We start from the raw sequence: 15,079 nt of genomic DNA, 5'->3' as shown, positions 1-15,079 counted from the left end.
TGCACTTTATTACTCTTATATCTCACACCGGACTGTCATAAATTATATTATATTATTATTATATTATATTCTCTCTTAACAACCTACTATCAACCGACAGCCTGAATGTCAATACAGTACAATACAACATACTGTACATTCTATATATACTACTATATAACTTTTTATTTTTTTATTTTTATTGAATAATGTGTGTTTATATTGTGTGTATTGTATACTGTACAGTGTATGTTATTATTTGTATATTGTTGTGTGTAATTATGTGTATATTAGACTTTAAATTGTGCTGTGTTAATTTGATGTTATTGTAAATTGGTACATGTCTCATCACTGTCACAACTGCTATGTTGATCGGCACTGCACCCAAGAATTTCACACACCATTGCACTTGTGTATATGGCTGTGTGACAACAAAAGTGATTGGAAGTTTCTGAGATGCACAACACACTACAAAGGCACTGCTGGGATTTGAACCCAGGATCTCCTGTTTACTAGACAGGCGCTTTAACCAACTAAGCCACAGCACCACCCTCAGCAAAGTCTCCATGGGAGGGTGACTCCGAGGAGCAAAATATCCAGAAGAGAGGTCATCGGATCAAGGAATAAGCCATGCTATTGACAGCATGAATGTATTTGTTTGAGAAAAGAGTTTTGGTGGTCAGATAGCCTTGTCCTTTTTGGCCAAGTGTGCTCAACAAAATGACAAATGCTGCAACTGGAACCCACAACATTTAATGGCCAAATTTGGCAAACTAGAAGTCCAACGCAAGGAGCTTGTGGTGGACTTCATAAGAAAAGACAGAGAACACAGCCCCATCACCATTAATCGAGCACCAGTGGAGAGAGTCAGCAGCTTCAAGTTCCTCGGTGTCCACATCACTGAGGAACTCACATGGTCCGTCCACACTGAGGCCGTTGTGAAGAGTGTTCACAAGCACCTCTTTTCTTGAGACGGCTGAGGAAGTTTGTGTAGGGCTTTACTGGTTGTTTAGGTCAGTGTTACTATCAGAAATAATTAATAATTATTTCTTTAGTTATTAATTAATATTTAAATTAATTAATTGAATCTAACTCATTAAAACCTCATATGGGGCTCCAGTAAATGTAGTGTGCTACGTTTAGGAGCAAGTTTGGTTATTAGCAATAATTAATAATTATCAAAGATAATTATTAATCATTAAAATCAATAGAACATTGATGAGAATGAACGTTAGCTTTTTTTTAATCCTTTAAATCAACAATTATCAAAGATAATCGTTAATTGTTAACATTGATGAAACATTAATTAAAATTAACACTAGCTTATTGATCATTCAAATTCAACAATCATCAAAGATAATTATCAATTATCAAAAATCAATAGAAAATTAATAAGGATTAACATTGACGGGGCACCACCCTGGAATCAGGGGCTAATAACCAGATAGTAAAACAGTCTCAATATTAGATTGTTTTCTCAGGAAAATCGACATCCGAAGAATATCGATTTTCGGGGAAAAAAACAATGAATGAAGGCTTGAATCCAAGCACTGACATTCCGTCAGCATGACACAGGTGTATGCAAAACAAACCAAAACACTTATCTTTGCAATATAAACAAAGTTTATTTATGCAGTAATATCAGTTAATAATTAATACAATGCAGTCAATAAACTTCCGACTTACAACTACAAACTAAACAGTGATATGATTAAATATGGAAATAAAAATAATCCTATAACACATTAGGTGTGTGTGTGTGTGTGGTTAGTACGAGAGAGAGAGAGAGAGAGAGAGAGAGAGAGAGAGAATAAAGTGACAGCCCTCAAGCCGATTTCTCAATCGTGGGAGAGAAAGCAGCTGTCAGTTTATCGCTCAGAGACGCGGTGGATGGCTCGTAAAAGTCCCGTGTTCTTTGACTCTTTAATGGATAACTCAGTTTGCCGGTTTCACCCACGATGGCGAAAATGCACAACAGTCCAATTTGGTTGGACCACAATACAGCAAAACAAATTTGTGATAATTAATAACCTGAGTATCAATAATGAGCGGACATGGCGGTCCGTAAACTGTACAAGCAAAAACCTTGAAACACAAGAATAACACACTATAATATTCTATCTCTGCCCAGACGTAAACCTCTTACTTGAATCGCATGAGGACAGAATGTGTGTTCATCCGTCCTTTAATTCCGACCCGGTTCCTTGAGGCTCGGGTGATGACGGGAGGCCGTTTCCTCGCTCTGTTGGCGGGCACGGCTGTTGATTCTCGGCGGGCTGGTGGAGAACTCAGAAATGTCGACTTGATTGAAGATGGAAGAGAAATCTTTAATCTCTTCACTTCTGCAGGCAAACGAATGAAGTTGCGCATTGCTCGGCGGTCTCCTTCGGATCCGTTAGAGTGTTCGGTTGAACACAGAGTAATCTCAACTCGTCCAGCGAGATGGAGATTGTATGGCCAAAGTTTCAATTCGTCCTTGTGCCACGAGGTTGCACCTGAGAGCAGCAATGAGCTGCGTCTACACATTGCAAATAAAGTTGCTGGAAGCAAATCCCGGAAGCATTTCAGAGGTATTTCAACTACTGATGATGTCATGTTTGAGGGACTTTCTGTTGTGTGCCTCATCCAATAGGAGTTGAGAGTTCGATCCTTTAGTGAGCAAAGCTTCATGGGATTTGTAGTCTGTTTTGGACTCCCTTTGTTTGATTTTGGCGCAATTTTTATCAGTATAATTTACGACTTGGAATGTGGGGGCTTGAGTTAGGTTTTTACGACTGTGTTAGGCCTGCCTTTGTCTTCTATCTGAATACATGAGGCGCAACTTTTGGAATGAACCACCACATCTTCACACGGTTCTACACCAGCACTGTAGAGAGCATCCTGACTGGCTGCATCACTGCCTGGTAAGGCAACAGCACCGACCTCAACCGTAAAGCCTTGCAAAGGGTGGTTCGAACTGCCAGACACATCATCGGAGGTGAGCTTCCCTCCCTCAGGACATCTATACCAGGCGGTGTGTGAAAAAAGCTTGGAGGATCATCAGAGACTCCAGCCACACAAGCCATGGGCTGCTCTCACTGCTACCATCAGGCAGGCGGTATCGCAGCATCAGGACCTGCACCAGCCGACTTCACGACAGCTTCTTCCCCCAAGCAATCAGAATTTTGAACTCTTGATCGCTCATGATCAACATATATCAGCACTGAACTTTATCAGTCTCACACTGGACTGTCATAATTATATTTCTCTTAACAACACACAGGCAACTGACTATCAACCAACAGCATGAATGTCAATACAACACTATACAACTTTACTGCACATTTATATGTATTATTTTGATTGTATACTGTGTATTCTATATTGTGTGTATGGTATACACGACTGCTTGACTGGTTTAAGTCCTATCTTTCAGGTAGGTCCTTCAAGGTAGCCCGGAGAGGTGAGGTATCCAAGCCTCATCAGCTACGTACTGGGGTACCTCAGGGATCAGTGCTTGGGCCACTTCTCTTCTCTATATACACAACATCACTGGGACCCATCATTCAGCCACATGGTTTCTCTTACCACTGCTACGCTGATGACACGCAAATCTACTTGCCTTTCCAGCCCAACGACACCACAGTGACTGCTCGAATTTCTGCCTGCCTGGCAGACATCTCGGCCTGGATGAAGCAGCACCACCTGCAACTCAACCCAGCCAAGACTGAACTCCTTGTCTTTCCAGCCAACCCTGCTGTTGAACACAACATCACCATGCAGCTGGGTGCAACTAGAGTAACGCCTTCCAAATCAGTAAGAAATCTAGGGGTAACCATTGACAGCAGACTAAATTTCACAGACCACATCTCAAAGACCTCAAGATCATGTAGATTTACACTCTACAATATCAGGAAGATAAGACCCTTCCTCTCTGAACACACCACACAACTGCTTGTCCAGTCACTTGTCATAACTAGACTGGACTACTGTAACGCTCTCATTGCAGGCCTCCCTGCATGTGCAATTAGACCCCTGCAAATGATCCAGAATGCAGCAGCACATCTGGTCTTTAATGAACCAAAGAGAGCACATGTTGCACCACTCCTTGTCTCTCTCCACTGGTTACTGGTTGATGCATGTATCAAATTCAAGGATCTGATGCTGGCATACAGAAGAGTCACTGGGTCTGCTCCAGCATACCTAAAATCATTTATGCAGAGCTACGCGCCCACTAGAAGCCTGCGGTCGGCTAAGGAACGTCGCCTTGTTGTACCAACACAAAGAGGCACCAAAACACTTTCCCGGACTTTCAGCTTCATCATACCACGTTGGTGGAACGACCTTCCCAACTCCATCCATGAAGCTGACTCACTCTCCGTCTTCAAAAAATGACTAAAAACACATCTTTTCCATGAGCACTTAACGAGTCATTTAAAAAAATAATAATAATAATTCGTGTTGCACTTTATTCTGTTTTGAATGCTATTCTGATGCTAGGGAAACTTTGTAATACGGCACTTTTCATACCACTGTCTCCTTAAGATGATTCGCTTATGTTTTCCTCTTTTGTAAGTCACTTTGGATAAAAGCGTCTGCCAAATGAATAAATGCAAATGTAATGTAAATGTATACTGCACATTGTATATTATTATTTGTATATTTTGTTGAGCAACTATGTGTATATTAGTTTTGTAAATTGTGTTGTGTAACTCTGATGTTTATGTAGATTGGTATATGTTTCATCACTGTCATGACTGCTATGTTGCTTGGAACTGCACCCAAGACTTTCACCCACTGTTGCGCTTGTGTATATGGTTGAGTGACAATAAAGTCATTTGATTGATTTGATTTGATGCTCTATCCATTGCACCAGAGACCCCACCCAAAGACCTTCTTTGTGTCTCTAAAACTGTGAGTTTACACACTCTGTGAAAAAGAAATCACCTTCCCTGAATCTCTGTAGAATAGATTGCCGTTTCAAAATGCACTGTCAGGACCTTCTGTCCTCAGGAAAGGCCAGAGAGCACAGTCACTGCCATATAAGCACTTCTAAGATTTGAAACCAGCATCTGCTATGAACAAAACATGTGCCTTGACCAGCTTAGCCACAGAAAACTGTTGTAAAAGAGTGTTATCATGTCAAAGTAGCCTTAGAATGCAGCCAATGAAAGATTTGTGAACAGGACTTACATTTGGCCTTGATCATTGCAGCATTTTGAACCTGGTAATCGATTACTAACTGATCTTAGAAAAACACACATTTCAACATACATACAGATTGATGAAGTGCAGATCACACTGCAAAGGAACAGCTGGGATTTGAACCCAGGATCTCCTGTTTACAAGGCAGCCACTTTAACCAAGTGAGCCACAGCACCACCATCTGCAGATATTGCATGGAAGGATGACTCAGAGGAGCAAAAAAGAGGTGAAAGGATCAAGTAATAGGCCATGCTATTGAGAGCATTAAAGTGTTTGTTTGAGAAAAGAGTTTTGGTGGTCAGATAGATTTGTTCATTGGCCAAGTGTGCTTAGCAATATGACAAAGGTAATGACTCTGGTGGGACTTGAACCCACAACCTTTGAATGGCCACGTTCTGCAATCTAGAAGTCCAATGCGCTATCCATTGCGCCACAGAGCCCACATTAGTCACTGTCTTGTGTCTCCAACACTCTGAGATTACAGTCTTTGTGGTAAGAAAATCAACTTCCCAAGAATTAAGAACTGAACGCACTTTCAAAAGGAGATGTCAGGAACTCTTGTCCTCAGGAGGGGCCAGACAGCACAGTCACTGCCAGATAAGCACTGCTAAGATTTAAAACCAGGATCTCCTGTTTATAAGAAAGATACCTTGACGAGCTAAGACACAGTACCCTGTTGAAAAAGTGTGTTAGCATGTCTGAGTGTCATTAAAACATAGCCAAGGAAAGATCTGTGAACAGGATTGGCTTGTACCCTTGATCACTGCAGCAAATTTACTTGAGTAACCTTTTTCTATTGGCTTTTAGAAAAGCACAAATTTCTAAATGTCTAAGTTCCCGAGGTGCACAACACACTACAAAAGCACTGGCGGGAGTTGAATCCAGGATCTCCTGTTTACAAGACACTTTAACCAACTAAACCACAGCACCTTCCTTTGCAAAGTCTCCATGGGAGGGTGACTCCGAGGAGCAAAATATCCAGAAGAGAGGTCATCGGATCAAGGAATAGGCCATGCTATTGACAGCATGAAAATATTTGTTTGAGAAAAGAGTTTTGGTGGTCAGATAGCCTTGTCATTTTTTGGACGAGTGTGCTCAGCAAAATGCCAAATGCTGCAACTGGAACCCACAACATTTGAATGGCCAAATTGGCAAACTAGAAGTCCAACGCACGGAGCTTGTGGTGGACTTCATGAGAAAAGACAGAGAACACAGCCCCATCACCATCAATGGAGCACCAGTGGAGAGAGTCAGCAGCTTCAAGTTCCTCAGTGTCCACATCACTGAGGAACTCACATGGTCCATCCACACTGAGGCCGTTGTGAAGAAGGTTCACAATCGCCTCTTTTCCTGAGACGTCTGAGGAAGTTTGGAATGAACCACCACATCCTCACACGGTTCTACACCAGCACTGTAGAGAGCATCCTGACTGGCTGCATCACTGTCTGGTAAGGCAACAGCACTGCCCTCAACCGCAAAAGCTTGCAAAGGGTGGTGCAAACTGCCAGACACATCATCGGAGGTGAGCTTCCCTCCCTCAGGACATCTATACCAGGCGGTGTGTGAAAAAAGCTTGGAGGATCATCAGAGATTTCAGCCACACGAGCCATGGGCTGCTCTCACTGCTACCATCAGGCAGGCGGTATCGCAGCATCAGGACCTGCACCAGCCGACTTCACGACAGCTTCTTCCCCCAAGCAATCAGAAATCTGAACTCTTGATCGCTCATGATCAACATATATCTGCACTGCACTTTATCAATCTCACACTGGACTGTCATAATTATATTTCTCTTAACAACACACAGGCAACTGACTATCAACCAACAGCATGAATGTCAATACAACACTATACAACCTTACTGCACAATTATATATATTATTTTTATTTTATACTGTGTATTCTATATTGTGTGTATGGTATACTGCACATTGTATATTATTCTTTGTATATTTTGTGGAGCAATTATGTGTATATTAGTTTTCTAAATTGGGTTGTGTAAATCTGATGTTTATGTAGATTGGTATATGTCTCATCACTGTCATGACTGCTATGTTGCTTGGAACTGCACCCAAGACTCAGTGATCAGAGGAACGTACATTCTATCAAGTCTTTCTGCTCTCCCGATCTGGAATTTCTCATGCTTCTGTGTCGACCATTCTGGCTACTGAGGGAATTCACAGCGGTCATTATCACAGCTGTGTACATCCCGCCACAAGCCGACACAGACCAGGCAATCAAGGAACTGTATGGGAGTATAAGTGAGCAGGAAACTGCGCACCCTGAGGCCGCGTTCATTGTGGCCGGGGACTTTAATAAAGCCAGTTTCAAATCAGTCGCACCAAAATACCACCAGCACATTAGTTTCAACACACGAGGGGACCGGGTTTTGGACCATTGCTACTCTCCCTTCCGGGTTGGCTACAAATCCCTCCCCCGCCCACCATCTGGCAAATCGGACCACTCTTCCATTCTGCTTCTGCCCGCTTACAGGCAGGAACTGAAACAGGAAGCACCCACTCTCAGAACGATCCAGTGCTGGTCGGACCAATCAAACTCTACGCTACAGGACTGTTTTGATCACGCGGACTGGGAGATGTTCCGGTCTGCCTCTGATGACGACATCGAGCTTTACACTGATAGCTAAATGTGTTTCATCAAAAAGTGCGTGGAGGACGTAGTTCCGACCAGAACAACACGGATCTATCCGAACCAGAAGCCATGGATAAATAGCGATGTTCGCGCGGAACTTAATGTGCGGACCTCCGCTTTCAATTCCGGGAACGTGGAGGAGAATAAACAAGCCGGTTATACCCTCCAAAAATCAGAACAGCAAAACACCAGTACAGGAACAAGACTGAAAGACAGTTTAACACCACCAACTCTAGAAGCATGTGGCAGGGAATTAACATCATCACGGACTTTAAAGGGAATAAAAACTCCGCCATGAACACCGCTGCCTCTCTCCCGGATGAGCTAAATACTTTTTATGCTCGTTTTGAGGGAAATAACACCGCCCTCGTGGAGAGAGCTCTCACGGCCGAAGCTACAGAGGTTAGTTCACTCTCTGTCTCTGTAGCGGATGTAACCCGATCCTTCCGACGGGTGAATATCCACAAAGCCGCGGGCCCAGATGGCATTCCGGGCCACGTCATCAGAGCGTGCGCGAACCAGCTGGCTGGTGTTTTTACAGACATTTTCAACTTTTCCCTCTCTTTGTCTGTAGTCCCCACATGCTTTAAAACATCCACCATTGTGCCTGTTCCAAAGCAATCAAAAATAACTTGCTTAAATGACTGGCGTCCTGTTGCTCTGACCCCCATCATCAGCAAATGCTTTGAGAGACTAATCAGAGATTACATCTGCTCTGTGCTGCCTCTCTCTCTCTAGACCCATTGCAGTTTGCTTACCACAACAACCGCTCCACTGATGATGTCATTGCATCTACACTACACACTGCTCTCTCCCACCTGGAAAAAAAGAACACTTATGTGAGAATGCTGTTTGTAGACTACATCTCAGCATTCAACACCATAGTGCCCTCCAAGCTAGATGAGAAACTCCAGGCTCTGGGCTTAAACAGCTCGCTGTGCAGCTGGATCCTGGACTTCCTGTCAAGCAGACGCCATGTGGTTAGAATAGGCAGCACCATCTCCTCATCACTGACCCTCAACACTGGAGCCCCGCAGGGCTGTGTTCTCAGCCCACTACTGTATTCCTTGTACACACATGACTGTGTGGCAACACATAGCTCCAATGCCATCATTAAGTTTGCTGATGATACGACGGTGGTAGGTCTGATCACTGACAATGATGAAACAGCCTACAGAGAGGAGGTGCACACTCTGACACACTGGTGTCAAGAGCACAACCTCTCCCTCAACGTCAGTAAGACAAAGGAGCTTGTGGTGGACTTCAAAAGAAAAGACAGAGAACACAGTCCCATCACCATCAATGGAGCACCAGTGGAGAGAGTCAGCAACTTCAAGTTCCTGGGTGTCCACATCACTGAGGAACTCACATGGTCCATCCACTCTGAAGTCGTTGTGAAGAAGGCTCATCAGCACCTCTTCTTCCTGAGACGGCTGAGGAAGTTTGGAATGAACCGCCACATCCTCACACGGTTCTACACCTGCACCTGTAGAGAGAATCCTGACTGGCTGCATCTCCGCCTGGTACGGCAATAGCACAGCCCACAACCGCAAAGCACTGCAAAGGGTGGTGCGAACTGCCAGACACATCATCGGAGGTGAGCTTCCCTCCCTCCAGGAAATATATACAAGGCGGTGTGTGAAAAAAGCTCGGAGGATCATCAGAGACTCCAGCCACCCGAGCCATGGGCTGTTCTCACTGCTACCATCAGACAGGTGGTATCGCAGCATCAGTACCCGCACCAGCCGACTCCATGATAGCTTCTTCCCCCAAGCAATCAGACTCTTGATCTCCCACGATCAAAATACATCAGCACTGCACTTTATTACTCTTATATCTCACACCGGACTGTCATAAATTATATTATATTATTATTATATTATATTCTCTCTTAACAACCTACTATCAACCGACAGCCTGAATGTCAATACAGTACAATACAACATACTGTACATTCTATATATACTACTATATAACTTTTTATTTTTTTATTTTTATTGAATAATGTGTGTTTATATTGTGTGTATTGTATACTGTACAGTGTATGTTATTATTTGTATATTGTTGTGTGTAATTATGTGTATATTAGACTTTAAATTGTGCTGTGTTAATTTGATGTTATTGTAAATTGGTACATGTCTCATCACTGTCACAACTGCTATGTTGATCGGCACTGCACCCAAGAATTTCACACACCATTGCACTTGTGTATATGGCTGTGTGACAACAAAAGTGATTGGAAGTTTCTGAGATGCACAACACACTACAAAGGCACTGCTGGGATTTGAACCCAGGATCTCCTGTTTACTAGACAGGCGCTTTAACCAACTAAGCCACAGCACCACCCTCAGCAAAGTCTCCATGGGAGGGTGACTCCGAGGAGCAAAATATCCAGAAGAGAGGTCATCGGATCAAGGAATAAGCCATGCTATTGACAGCATGAATGTATTTGTTTGAGAAAAGAGTTTTGGTGGTCAGATAGCCTTGTCCTTTTTGGCCAAGTGTGCTCAACAAAATGACAAATGCTGCAACTGGAACCCACAACATTTAATGGCCAAATTTGGCAAACTAGAAGTCCAACGCAAGGAGCTTGTGGTGGACTTCATAAGAAAAGACAGAGAACACAGCCCCATCACCATTAATCGAGCACCAGTGGAGAGAGTCAGCAGCTTCAAGTTCCTCGGTGTCCACATCACTGAGGAACTCACATGGTCCGTCCACACTGAGGCCGTTGTGAAGAGTGTTCACAAGCACCTCTTTTCTTGAGACGGCTGAGGAAGTTTGTGTAGGGCTTTACTGGTTGTTTAGGTCAGTGTTACTATCAGAAATAATTAATAATTATTTCTTTAGTTATTAATTAATATTTAAATTAATTAATTGAATCTAACTCATTAAAACCTCATATGGGGCTCCAGTAAATGTAGTGTGCTACGTTTAGGAGCAAGTTTGGTTATTAGCAATAATTAATAATTATCAAAGATAATTATTAATCATTAAAATCAATAGAACATTGATGAGAATGAACGTTAGCTTTTTTTTAATCCTTTAAATCAACAATTATCAAAGATAATCGTTAATTGTTAACATTGATGAAACATTAATTAAAATTAACACTAGCTTATTGATCATTCAAATTCAACAATCATCAAAGATAATTATCAATTATCAAAAATCAATAGAAAATTAATAAGGATTAACATTGACGGGGCACCACCCTGGAATCAGGGGCTAATAACCAGATAGTAAAACAGTCTCAATATTAGATTGTTTTCTCAGGAAAATCGACATCCGAAGAATATCGATTTTCGGGGAAAAAAACAATGAATGAAGGCTTGAATCCAAGCACTGACATTCCGTCAGCATGACACAGGTGTATGCAAAACAAACCAAAACACTTATCTTTGCAATATAAACAAAGTTTATTTATGCAGTAATATCAGTTAATAATTAATACAATGCAGTCAATAAACTTCCGACTTACAACTACAAACTAAACAGTGATATGATTAAATATGGAAATAAAAATAATCCTATAACACATTAGGTGTGTGTGTGTGTGTGGTTAGTACGAGAGAGAGAGAGAGAGAGAGAGAGAGAGAGAGAGAATAAAGTGACAGCCCTCAAGCCGATTTCTCAATCGTGGGAGAGAAAGCAGCTGTCAGTTTATCGCTCAGAGACGCGGTGGATGGCTCGTAAAAGTCCCGTGTTCTTTGACTCTTTAATGGATAACTCAGTTTGCCGGTTTCACCCACGATGGCGAAAATGCACAACAGTCCAATTTGGTTGGACCACAATACAGCAAAACAAATTTGTGATAATTAATAACCTGAGTATCAATAATGAGCGGACATGGCGGTCCGTAAACTGTACAAGCAAAAACCTTGAAACACAAGAATAACACACTATAATATTCTATCTCTGCCCAGACGTAAACCTCTTACTTGAATCGCATGAGGACAGAATGTGTGTTCATCCGTCCTTTAATTCCGACCCGGTTCCTTGAGGCTCGGGTGATGACGGGAGGCCGTTTCCTCGCTCTGTTGGCGGGCACGGCTGTTGATTCTCGGCGGGCTGGTGGAGAACTCAGAAATGTCGACTTGATTGAAGATGGAAGAGAAATCTTTAATCTCTTCACTTCTGCAGGCAAACGAATGAAGTTGCGCATTGCTCGGCGGTCTCCTTCGGATCCGTTAGAGTGTTCGGTTGAACACAGAGTAATCTCAACTCGTCCAGCGAGATGGAGATTGTATGGCCAAAGTTTCAATTCGTCCTTGTGCCACGAGGTTGCACCTGAGAGCAGCAATGAGCTGCGTCTACACATTGCAAATAAAGTTGCTGGAAGCAAATCCCGGAAGCATTTCAGAGGTATTTCAACTACTGATGATGTCATGTTTGAGGGACTTTCTGTTGTGTGCCTCATCCAATAGGAGTTGAGAGTTCGATCCTTTAGTGAGCAAAGCTTCATGGGATTTGTAGTCTGTTTTGGACTCCCTTTGTTTGATTTTGGCGCAATTTTTATCAGTATAATTTACGACTTGGAATGTGGGGGCTTGAGTTAGGTTTTTACGACTGTGTTAGGCCTGCCTTTGTCTTCTATCTGAATACATGAGGCGCAACTTTTGGAATGAACCACCACATCTTCACACGGTTCTACACCAGCACTGTAGAGAGCATCCTGACTGGCTGCATCACTGCCTGGTAAGGCAACAGCACCGACCTCAACCGTAAAGCCTTGCAAAGGGTGGTTCGAACTGCCAGACACATCATCGGAGGTGAGCTTCCCTCCCTCAGGACATCTATACCAGGCGGTGTGTGAAAAAAGCTTGGAGGATCATCAGAGACTCCAGCCACACAAGCCATGGGCTGCTCTCACTGCTACCATCAGGCAGGCGGTATCGCAGCATCAGGACCTGCACCAGCCGACTTCACGACAGCTTCTTCCCCCAAGCAATCAGAATTTTGAACTCTTGATCGCTCATGATCAACATATATCAGCACTGAACTTTATCAGTCTCACACTGGACTGTCATAATTATATTTCTCTTAACAACACACAGGCAACTGACTATCAACCAACAGCATGAATGTCAATACAACACTATACAACTTTACTGCACATTTATATGTATTATTTTGATTGTATACTGTGTATTCTATATTGTGTGTATGGTATACACGACTGCTTGACTGGTTTAAGTCCTATCTTTCAGGTAGGTCCTTCAAGGTAGCCCGGAGAGGTGAGGTATCCAAGCCTCATCAGCTACGTACTGGGGTACCTCAGGGATCAGTGCTTGGGCCACTTCTCTTCTCTATATACACAACATCACTGGGACCCATCATTCAGCCACATGGTTTCTCTTACCACTGCTACGCTGATGACACGCAAATCTACTTGCCTTTCCAGCCCAACGACACCACAGTGACTGCTCGAATTTCTGCCTGCCTGGCAGACATCTCGGCCTGGATGAAGCAGCACCACCTGCAACTCAACCCAGCCAAGACTGAACTCCTTGTCTTTCCAGCCAACCCTGCTGTTGAACACAACATCACCATGCAGCTGGGTGCAACTAGAGTAACGCCTTCCAAATCAGTAAGAAATCTAGGGGTAACCATTGACAGCAGACTAAATTTCACAGACCACATCTCAAAGACCTCAAGATCATGTAGATTTACACTCTACAATATCAGGAAGATAAGACCCTTCCTCTCTGAACACACCACACAACTGCTTGTCCAGTCACTTGTCATAACTAGACTGGACTACTGTAACGCTCTCATTGCAGGCCTCCCTGCATGTGCAATTAGACCCCTGCAAATGATCCAGAATGCAGCAGCACATCTGGTCTTTAATGAACCAAAGAGAGCACATGTTGCACCACTCCTTGTCTCTCTCCACTGGTTACTGGTTGATGCATGTATCAAATTCAAGGATCTGATGCTGGCATACAGAAGAGTCACTGGGTCTGCTCCAGCATACCTAAAATCATTTATGCAGAGCTACGCGCCCACTAGAAGCCTGCGGTCGGCTAAGGAACGTCGCCTTGTTGTACCAACACAAAGAGGCACCAAAACACTTTCCCGGACTTTCAGCTTCATCATACCACGTTGGTGGAACGACCTTCCCAACTCCATCCATGAAGCTGACTCACTCTCCGTCTTCAAAAAATGACTAAAAACACATCTTTTCCATGAGCACTTAACGAGTCATTTAAAAAAATAATAATAATAATTCGTGTTGCACTTTATTCTGTTTTGAATGCTATTCTGATGCTAGGGAAACTTTGTAATACGGCACTTTTCATACCACTGTCTCCTTAAGATGATTCGCTTATGTTTTCCTCTTTTGTAAGTCACTTTGGATAAAAGCGTCTGCCAAATGAATAAATGCAAATGTAATGTAAATGTATACTGCACATTGTATATTATTATTTGTATATTTTGTTGAGCAACTATGTGTATATTAGTTTTGTAAATTGTGTTGTGTAACTCTGATGTTTATGTAGATTGGTATATGTTTCATCACTGTCATGACTGCTATGTTGCTTGGAACTGCACCCAAGACTTTCACCCACTGTTGCGCTTGTGTATATGGTTGAGTGACAATAAAGTCATTTGATTGATTTGATTTGATGCTCTATCCATTGCACCAGAGACCCCACCCAAAGACCTTCTTTGTGTCTCTAAAACTGTGAGTTTACACACTCTGTGAAAAAGAAATCACCTTCCCTGAATCTCTGTAGAATAGATTGCCGTTTCAAAATGCACTGTCAGGACCTTCTGTCCTCAGGAAAGGCCAGAGAGCACAGTCACTGCCATATAAGCACTTCTAAGATTTGAAACCAGCATCTGCTATGAACAAAACATGTGCCTTGACCAGCTTAGCCACAGAAAACTGTTGTAAAAGAGTGTTATCATGTCAAAGTAGCCTTAGAATGCAGCCAATGAAAGATTTGTGAACAGGACTTACATTTGGCCTTGATCATTGCAGCATTTTGAACCTGGTAATCGATTACTAACTGATCTTAGAAAAACACACATTTCAACATACATACAGATTGATGAAGTGCAGATCACACTGCAAAGGAACAGCTGGGATTTGAACCCAGGATCTCCTGTTTACAAGGCAGCCACTTTAACCAAGTGAGCCACAGCACCACCATCTGCAGATATTGCATGGAAGGATGACTCAGAGGAGCAAAAAAGAGGTGAAAGGATCAAGTAATAGGCCATGCTATTGAGAGCATTAAAGTGTTTGTTTGAGAAA

At 42.8% G+C, this 15,079-nt stretch overlaps 3 non-coding genes across 3 annotated transcripts; all 3 read right to left on the bottom strand.

Annotated features, from left to right (window-relative positions):
- Window positions 1-453: 453 nt before the first annotated feature.
- Window positions 454-527, bottom strand: trnat-agu (transfer RNA threonine (anticodon AGU)). Its single transcript has one exon. It is a non-coding gene; the product is annotated as a tRNA-Thr (tRNA).
- A 4,986-nt stretch (window positions 528-5,513) lies between these two features.
- Window positions 5,514-5,603, bottom strand: trnar-ucu (transfer RNA arginine (anticodon UCU)). The gene is given in 2 exon segments: window positions 5,514-5,549; window positions 5,567-5,603. It is a non-coding gene; the product is annotated as a tRNA-Arg (tRNA).
- A 4,481-nt stretch (window positions 5,604-10,084) lies between these two features.
- trnat-agu (transfer RNA threonine (anticodon AGU)) lies at window positions 10,085-10,158 on the bottom strand. Its single transcript has one exon. It is a non-coding gene; the product is annotated as a tRNA-Thr (tRNA).
- Between the last annotated feature and the right edge of the window lie 4,921 nt (window positions 10,159-15,079).

This window comes from Myxocyprinus asiaticus, unplaced genomic scaffold (genome assembly GCF_019703515.2).
Source record: "Myxocyprinus asiaticus isolate MX2 ecotype Aquarium Trade unplaced genomic scaffold, UBuf_Myxa_2 HiC_scaffold_65, whole genome shotgun sequence".
In the NCBI taxonomy this organism is placed as follows: Eukaryota; Metazoa; Chordata; class Actinopteri; order Cypriniformes; family Catostomidae; genus Myxocyprinus; species Myxocyprinus asiaticus.
This window is presented reverse-complemented; position numbering and strand designations above follow the sequence as displayed.